Source organism: Schistocerca cancellata, chromosome 3 (genome assembly GCF_023864275.1).
Source record: "Schistocerca cancellata isolate TAMUIC-IGC-003103 chromosome 3, iqSchCanc2.1, whole genome shotgun sequence".
Classification (NCBI taxonomy): Eukaryota; Metazoa; Arthropoda; class Insecta; order Orthoptera; family Acrididae; genus Schistocerca; species Schistocerca cancellata.
This window is the reverse complement of record NC_064628.1, coordinates 80,088,872-80,098,445: the sequence shown is the minus strand read 5'-3', so window position 1 is coordinate 80,098,445 and position 9,574 is coordinate 80,088,872. Positions and strand designations below refer to the sequence as shown.

Sequence of the window (9,574 nt, the reverse complement as noted above, 5' to 3'; positions counted from 1 at the left end):
CGAGTTTAAGAAAGAAATATTTACTGTGTTAGCTATTCTAACAATTTCGTTAACATACAGGCATAGAGACCCTGTCCTAAGCAAAGAAATTATATAGTATGATAATTAACAGGCCCCTTGATTTAAACCAGAACTAGTTTCATGCGTGTTCGTGATTGGTTCCATAAACTGATGCCTGTATTTCATTTAAGGTACGTGTTGTTGAGAGGTATATGTTACTGTTTGCTGTCTCATCGTTTGTCTGATTTCCAAGTTAGAAGTACATTTATCAGCAAGGTTAGGTTACTGTGTAGTGGTGTGACCAGAGATAAAAGTAGAGTTTAGTATGTGTGTCAAGGAAGGTTAGGTTATACTTAGCACTGCCTTCTGGTTTCTTACATTGCGTGACACAGGAATGCCTAATTATGCTGGCGACCGATATCAATATGTAATGTTACAACCTGCTTTTGTGCCGAGACACCATTTGTCCCCATTTGTTTACTGTTAGTTATACTCTGCTGGCGTGTTTCGGAAAGGAATCCCTGTTTGACTGTTCTGTTCCCAAAAATTCCTCGCAGAGGTATAACGTGAGCACAGGTTGCCGTTTAAGGCAACCGGTGTTACCGCTACAAACTATCAAGCATTTGTCCAAATGTATGGCAATCAACCATTCATTTCACTAAATGCATATTTTAACTAGGTCGCTCTGTGCCACCCTGCGTTTTCTCTATGACGTTGCTTCCTTAACGACGTAGTTGTGGGCTTCACAGGTAATAAATAATTTCCGAATGCCTCACACAACACTCAGAATCTTACTACATCTAAAAATGAGAATAAGCCATTTATTTTTTAAACTATAGAGAAAGTACTCTGGTGCACACTATTATTTCCTCATTCTGTACTGTGAATACAATAAAATGCCACGCCACAAAACGTGTGTTCTCCTGGCATGAGGCTCTCAGTTGACAACTTACAGGATGTTTCTGGCGTTGCTGAGATGAAGAAGGTGCCAGATTTCATTCTTCTGAATACTTTGGTGTTATGTAAACACTGCAGTTAATAAATGTCGGAATCGCACGTCATTAATTTAACAGAATGTATGCGGAATATCGTTACATTAACCAAACTAACCAGTTCAGATACATACATATATACATTAATCCTTGTTCCATAGATCATGAATACGACATTTCGTAATGATGTGGAACGTGTCACTTTCACATAAGTTTTGTTTACCCAAAATAATTAATTAATTAATTTCTATTTAGTTATTACTTCATATCTAAGAATACATCTATTGAGTAGAAGGAGTTACCATTCAGAAATTCTTTTCATTTGCTTTTAAATGTTGGTTGGCTATCTCTCAGACTTTTAATACTATTTGGCAAATAACCAAAGATTTTTGTGGCAGCATAATTCACCCCTTTCTTTTCCAAAATGAGATTTAATCCAGAAAAGTGAATATCATCCTTTCTTCTAGTGTTGTAGCTATGCACTTCGCTGTTATTTTTGAATTAGAGTGGGTTATTAATGACAAATTTCATAAGTGAATATATGTATTGCGAAGGTACTGTAAATATCCCGATTTCCTTAAATAAATGTCTGCAAGGTGATGTTGGGTGGGCTCCAGCTATTATTCTGATTACACGCTTTTGTGCAATGAGTACTTTCTCTCTTAGTGACGAATTGCCCTCAAAATACGATGCCATATGAAAGCAGTGAATGAAAATAGGCATAGTAGGCTAATTTACTGATATGTTTATCACCAAAATTTTCAATAACCCTAATAGCATATGTAGCTGAACCCAACCTTTTCAGCAGATCATCGATGTGTTTCTTCCAATTCAACTGGAATCAGACAACTACTTAATATGTAAGTTGTTAGTTGTTTCAATAAATTTGAGAATTTTAGCTTTAAAAGATTCATTTCGGAAACCCTGCTAATTTTTTAACTTATACTAGAAGCTGTAGTTCTTTTTGTGTGTCGATTAATACTGCAGTGAGTAAGTTTTACTAAGCTTGTGTTACTTTGTTAGTATTCTTGGAATCGCTCAGCGCTTTGTGAAATATAAAGGTCTTTTCGCCAGAAAAAAAGTTTATTATTAATTAAATGCAGTGAAATACAAATAGAACTACCAAGAAATATGGAATTTAATTGAGCAGCAGCAGGTGGGTAAAATTTGTCTTTTCGTAACATCGTTAAATTCTCATCTAGAGCCAGCGGGGGATATTGTCCTAATAAAGCACGTCAAGGCACCGTAAAATAATTCACTGGTGCAATAAGCGTTTGGTTCATTACGAATTTCGTGATGCATAAACCTCCTTTCTCCTTTACCTCGGCAAACTACTCTACGACTTCAGATAAATAATTAGATTGCTACGTCGAAGAGTTTGACATCGTCTTACGGAGTTTTGAGGTCCTTATTTAGATTGCTACGTCGAAGAGTTTGACATCCTCTTACGGAGTTTTGAGGTCCTTATTTGTTAGTCTTGGTGTTAACGTACTGTTTTAAAATGATATTTACACTCTATAGAGTTCTTGCAGATTCAAAGTTTGTGTATCTTTCTTGAACTGACATACACAAAATGTTTTCTCCCAGTTGCATACGACAGTTGTTTAATTAACTTCTGTCATCAGAGTGCTGACCTTTACTTAATCTAGGAACATTTCATGCTGCGGATTGCCACCATAAATCCCCATTAGTATATGCCCCATTTGTTTAAGAAAAGTGCCAACATATTAATGAACTATCCCAAACTTCCAGCAATTTTACTGTTACATGTGGCTGTAAAACACACTTAACTGACGAAGATGTTTACTACCTAGAGATTTAAGAGCCACTTCAAAAACAGACTTAAATTTACTTCATAAAGCTGATCAGTAACTATCTGTGTCTTTTCAGATCTTAGATCACCGATGCGTATACTTCTGCCACTTAAGAATTTTAATGCGACACTCATGAAACCCTGTGTATCATTTCCCAAATGGCTTACGAGCAAAATTATGCCGAAATTTACCCGACATTTCATCGGATATGGCAATATCTACATATCAAAACATAAGTAAAGGAGCAACTAAAAATTATTACATCTCGAATGGAAAACCTGTGGATCTACGGAAACGAAAATACCCTCGGTAAACGGCACGTAAGAGGATTCTCGGCCATTTAAGAACGTCCTCACTGCATGGCTGCTACTACTGAACAGTTTTGAATAAACATGTGCGTCGAAATCTTCAATGCATGGGCACACTTTTACAAGAGCCGATAACGTCGAAAAGTGCGACGTGAGATCGAAACACGCAAGCTAAAGCAGTTGCGTCTGTTACCCCAAGTCGATTACGTCTGAAGAATCTTACCATAGCGTAATGGACTAATGCACTCACATAAAGTAACGCAGCCCATATTCTTTGACGCCTACAATACAGAATTGTCGAACGTAAAAATGTTTACAGCGAGTTCAAATGCTTTCAAAACAGATGCGCCATGATCAGATAAAGCGTCAGTGACCATCGCGGCAGGCATAACCGAGTATGCGGGGCAGATGTTGGTGTAAAACCTGAAACTGAAAGTGATATTAGTGTTCGACGGTCAACAACGTTATGGTCATCAATGACAAAGATTTGGGTAAGTTGAGCACCTGCGCCAGATTTATGGCACATACATTGACTGTGGAGCAGAAGGCAACTGAGATGTTCACACCTGTATTTTTCACTGATACGTGTGGCCCAGATACTAAATACCATCCTTGGACGAGATGACGCCGGGAGCTTCCTGTTCTATTCGGAGTATGGCTGGCAGCTATCAAGATAATCACGCACAACCATATATATAAAATTAGGAGCAATATGCGAAAACGTGTGACTTCACTGCTTCTACCAATTTTTAAAAGACGCTTCTGTATTTTCAGTAGCATTACAATGTCGACTGAAAGTCTATCTCGGCTAACTGAGATTATTATGAAGACAAGAAATGATATTGTTTTTTCATATTCTTTTTTGATTGTTTTATCCGAAAGGATAGGACGCATGTACTGTTTAGTATGTGGTCAAAACTTATTATTCTTGTTTATATGTTCTGTATTCATGGCTTTAACCGAAGATATAAGATAATTTTTGTTGGGCGATTGGTTAAAAACCATTGTGACTGATTACTTATTTCTGTCACTGTTACGATTTTATATGGAAAATTAGCGATTTCTGCCGTTATGGGCAATCTTCTGATCTCAATACAGTGTAACAGGCCAATTTCGTCTCCTTGTATTTGCTGTCTTAACATCAAAATACGTTAAAAACACGTTAGTACCATTTTTCAGTAATATTTTTGTCTTGGAAAGGGTGAAAAGATCAGCCAGATAGTTATGTAACAGAGGTTTGTTGGACAATTTTAAAATTATCTTCTTCAGAATGCGATTGTACCATCGAGAAATTACACATTGGTCACAAAAGGTTAAAGTAAAACAAAAATAGTGCATGCGGAAAAAATACTAGAAGCCAAGAGTACACACTTACTTGTTACATATTGTGCTGAAAACGTACGTTAGAATAAAGCTGTTTCTATCTTGTGAAGTAATAATTTATATCAGAAACAACAAAATTAGTCATAGACATCAGATAATATCACTGTGAAGTTTTCAGATAAAATGTATCAACAGGACATACTAGGCTCTTAAATTAGGGTAACTTCCCCGTAGGGGTCACCACAGGTGTAACACTCAAGAAATGTGCAAATAAGCATGCTGAGAACTAAAACTAAAAACTAAACTCCTCCCGAACAGGCCATGAAGGCGCACTGGTACCGACCGGCCGCCGTGTCCTCCTCAGGCCATAGGCGTCACTGGATGCGGATATGGAGGGGCATGTGGTCACCACACCGCTCTCCTGGCCGTATGTCAGTTTACGAGACAGGAGCCGCTACTTCTCAATTAAGTAGCTCCTCAGTTTGCCTCACAAGGCCTGAGTGCACCCCGCTTGCCAACAGCGCTCGGCAGACCGGACGGTCACCCATCCATGTGCTAGCCCTGCCCGACAGCACTTAACTTCGGTGATCTGACGGGAACCGGTGTTACCGCCGCGGCAAGGCTGTTGGAAAGCATGCTGAGAAGCTTACACTAAATCAGCTGAGAAGTGAAAATTGCGCGTGATTGCGCGCTAATAATCATCCTGAGTAACCATGTCTAATATCAGAGAAAAAAAGAAGTGCATAATTATCGAACACTATAAGTCCACAATAACAGTGCGATCTGGTACATAAAATATTTCATAAACCAAATGACGTTCGACCGCATCCCAGACGTGTTGCAAAGGGTGCAGATCATGAAAACTTGACGGCCAACACTTGAACGTTAGTCCATCAGACCTGCTCAAGCCACTGCACCACGATTCTGCCGTTATGAAACGGTATCGTGCTGGGAGAGACATTAAGCAAGAGAAGATTAAGGCTATCCGCAATATTGTTCTACATCTCTCATGTTCCTTTCTATTACTACCACATGTTCCTTGAGAGGCTGCGTCAATGTCCCTCACAGCACAATATTGCCGTCAACTGGCGTGCTTCCGTGGCGTGGTGCATGTACGAGAAGTCGGGAGGGACATCGACCTTGTGTAATACACTCCTGGAAATGGAAAAAAGAACACATTGACACCGGTGTGTCAGACGCACCATACTTGCTCCGGACACTGCGAGAGGGCTGTACAAGCAATGATCACACGCACGGCACAGCGGACACACCAGGAACCGCGGTGTTGGCCGTCGAATGGCGCTAGCTGCGCAGCATTTGTGCACCGCCGCCGTCAGTGTCAGCCAGTTTGCCGTGGCATACGGAGCTCCATCGCACTCTTTAACACTGGTAGCATGCCGCGACAGCGTGGACGTGAACCGTATGTGCAGTTGACGGACTTTGAGCGAGGCCGGGTGGACGTACCGCCGTACCGCCGAATTGCTCAACACGTGGGGCGTGAGGTCTCCACAGTACATCGATGTTGTCGCCAGTGGTCAGCGGAAGGTGCACGTGCCCGTCGACCTGGGACCGGACCGCAGCGACGCACGGATGCACGCCAAGACCGTAGGATCCTACGCAGTGCCGTAGGGGACCGCACCGCCACTTCCCAGCAAATTAGGGACACTGTTGCTCCTGGGGTATCGGCGAGGACCATTCGCAACCGTCTCCATGAAGCTGGGCTACGGTCCCGCACACCGTTAGGCCGTCTTCCGCTCACGCCCCAACATCGTGCAGCCCGCCTCCAGTGGTGTCGCGACAGGCGTGAATGGAGGGACGAATGGAGACGTGTCGTCTTCAGCGATGAGAGTCGCTTCTGCCTTGGTGCCAATGATGGTCGTATGCGTGTTTGGCGCCGTGCAGGTGAGCGCCACAATCAGGACTGCATACGACCGAGGCACACAGGGCCAACACCCGGCATCATGGTGTGGGGAGCGATCTCCTACACTGGCCGTACACCACTGGTGATCGTCGAGGGGACACTGAATAGTGCACGGTACATCCAAACCGTCATCGAACCCATCGTTCTACCATTCCTAGACCGGCAAGGGAACTTGCTGTTCCAACAGGACAATGCACGTCCGCATGTATCCCGTGCCACCCAACGTGCTCTAGAAGGTGTAAGTCAACTACCCTGGCCAGCAAGATCTCCGGATCTGTCCCCCATTGAGCATGTTTGGGACTGGATGAAGCGTCGTCTCACGCGGTCTGCACGTCCAGCACGAACGCTGGTCCAACTGAGGCGCCAGGTGGAAATGGCATGGCAAGCCATTCCACAGGACTACATCCAGCAGCTCTACGATCGTGTCCATGGGAGAATAGCAGCCTGCATTGCTGCGAAAGGTGGATATACACTGTACTAGTGCCGACATTATGCATGCTCTGTTGCCTGTGTCTATGTGCCTGTGGTTCTGTCAGTGTGATCATGTGATGTATCTGACCCCAGGAATGTGTCAATACAGTTTCCCCTTCCTGGGACAATGAATTCACGGTGTTCTTATTTCAATTTCCAGGAGTGTAGTATACGGCAGGAAACAGGTTCCCATTAATCCAAGGTTCACACATGGAAACACATTGTGGTCATCTGGAGCGAAGCCCCACATTCAACAACGTGCGTTGAAGACGATGCTGCGAAACAGGATACCTGCGACTGCGTAGCACTCTACTGTCTTTGAGTCATTGGTTGCCGCCTATTCCGCTTTGCAGAGAGCATACGTCCACTGACCCTCTCACTCTGCGATGAGGCGTAGACGTTCTACGTCTTGTCGTCTACTCGTATTTCATCGGAGTTCAACTTTTCGTAGATGCGCACAATGGGAGCACCCGAACAACAGACCAACTTCGCATTTTCTTAAATGCTTGTTTCTAACGGAACAGCGTTACCTTTTTAATTTATGTAATGTGGCGTTAATTTACGATATGAACTGCTAATGATTATTTAATGGAAAATATGGAGAGAGAGAGAGATTTTGTAAAATGATTGTAGGAGTATATTGTGATTAGCACTTGTTATATGCATAATGATTTAAATCGATCACATGTGCCATGTCTGGGCTTTTCCTGAGGCTGCTACAATTCATTAACATGAAAAGAGCAGTATTCAACCAATGATACTGGGAAGCCGTTAGGCTTGAGGACTGTCAAGCCCTTTACCTTTACATTCCGCTCCCAGAAAACGTTTCCTACGAGACAAAATGCGCAGTAGGCTGGAAAGTGTCGACATATGGTCGGCATGTGGGCCGTATCGTTTTCGTTTCTGGAACGCTTTCTTATGGAGCAAGGTGTACAGCAGGCAGACTGAAGGAAAGAGATAGCCTGCTAGTAAAGTTCACTGAGATCACATTTTATTATTTTGTGTTAACATTGGTGCAGCTTACTGAGGAAGACTATAATTATTACTTCTGCAGCAATCAGTCGTATTTAGTAAATATTAGCCATGGATTGAAGACATTTTCACGCTAAATTATGGTACTGAAACAATTACACCTTACTCCAAGAATGTTTCCAAAATGTAGACATTATGTCATGTTTGGTGTACAGGGTGGTCCATTGATCGCGACCGCGCCAAATATCTCACGAAATAAGCGTCAAACTAAAAAACTAAACAGAACGAAACTTGTCTAGCTTGAAGAGCGAAACCAGATGGCGCTATGGTTTGCTCCCTAGATGGCGCTGCCACAGGTTAAACGGATATCAACTGCGTTTTTTAAAATATTAACCCCCCTCTTTTAATTTCATATTCGTGTAGTACGTAAAGCTATATGAATGTGTTAGTTGGACCACTTTTTTAGCTTTGTGATAGATGGCGCTGTAACTGTCACAAACATATGGCTCACAATTTTAGACGAATATTTGGTAACAGATAGTTTTTTTTTAAATAAAAATGCAGAACGTAGGTACGTTTGAACATTTTATTTCGGTTGTACCAATGTAATACATGTACCTTTGTGAACTTATCATATCTGAGAGCGCATGCTGAAACAGCGTGATTACCTGTAAATACCACATTAATGCAAATAAATGCTCAAAATGATGTCCGTCAACCTCAATACATTTGGAAATACGTGTAACGACATTCGTCTCAACAGCGAGTAGTTCGCCTTCTGTATTGTTCGCACATGCATTGATAATGCGCTGACGCATGCTGTCAGGCGTTGTCGGTGGATCACGATAGCAAATATCCTTCAACTTTCCCCACAGAAAGAAATCCGGGGACATCAGATACGGTGAAAGTGCGGACCTTGGTATGGTGCTTCGACGACCAATCCACCTGTCAGGAAATATGCTATTCAATACTGCTTCAACCGCACACAGCTATGTGCTGGACATCCATCATGTTGGAAGTACTTCGCCATTCTGTCATGCTGTGAAACATCTTGTAGTAACATCGGTAGAAAATTACGTAGGAAATCAGCATACTTTGCACCATTTAGATTGCCATCGATGAAACGAGGGCCAATTATCCTTCCTGCCATAATGCCGCACCATACATTAACCCACCAAGGTCGCTGATGTTCCACTTGACGCAGCCGTCGTGGATTTTCCGTTGCCCAATAGTGCATATTATGCCGCTTTACTTACCGCTGTTGATGAATGCCGCTTCGTCGCTAAATTTGTCATCGTCGCGTAATTTCTCTTGTGCCCAGTGGAAGAACTGTACACGACGTTCAGAGTCGTTCAAATGGTTCAAATGGCTCTGAGCACTATGGGACTTAACATCTATGGTCATCAGTCCCCTAGATCTACTTAAACCTAACTATCCTAAGGACAGCACACAACACCCAGCCATCATGAGGCAGAGAAAATCCCTGACCCCGCCGGGAATCGAACCCGGGAACCCGGGCGTGGGAAGCGAGAACGCTACCGCACGACCACGAGATGCGGGCTTCAAAGTCGTCGCCATGCAATTCCTGCTGCATAGAAATATGGTACGGGTGCAATCGATGTTGATGTAGCATTCTCAACACCATTGTTTTTTAGGTTTCCGATTCTCGCGAAATGTGTCTGCTACCGATGTGCGGATTAGCCGCGACAGCAGCTAAAACACCTACTTGGGCATGATCATTTGTTGCAGGTCGTGGTTGACGTTTCACTTGTG

The 9,574-nt window shown here is 42.8% G+C and overlaps 1 pseudogene; it reads right to left on the bottom strand.

Moving 5' to 3' along the window:
• Positions 1-4,949: 4,949 nt before the first annotated feature.
• Positions 4,950-5,067, bottom strand: LOC126177893 (5S ribosomal RNA; annotated as a pseudogene).
• Between the last annotated feature and the right edge of the window lie 4,507 nt (positions 5,068-9,574).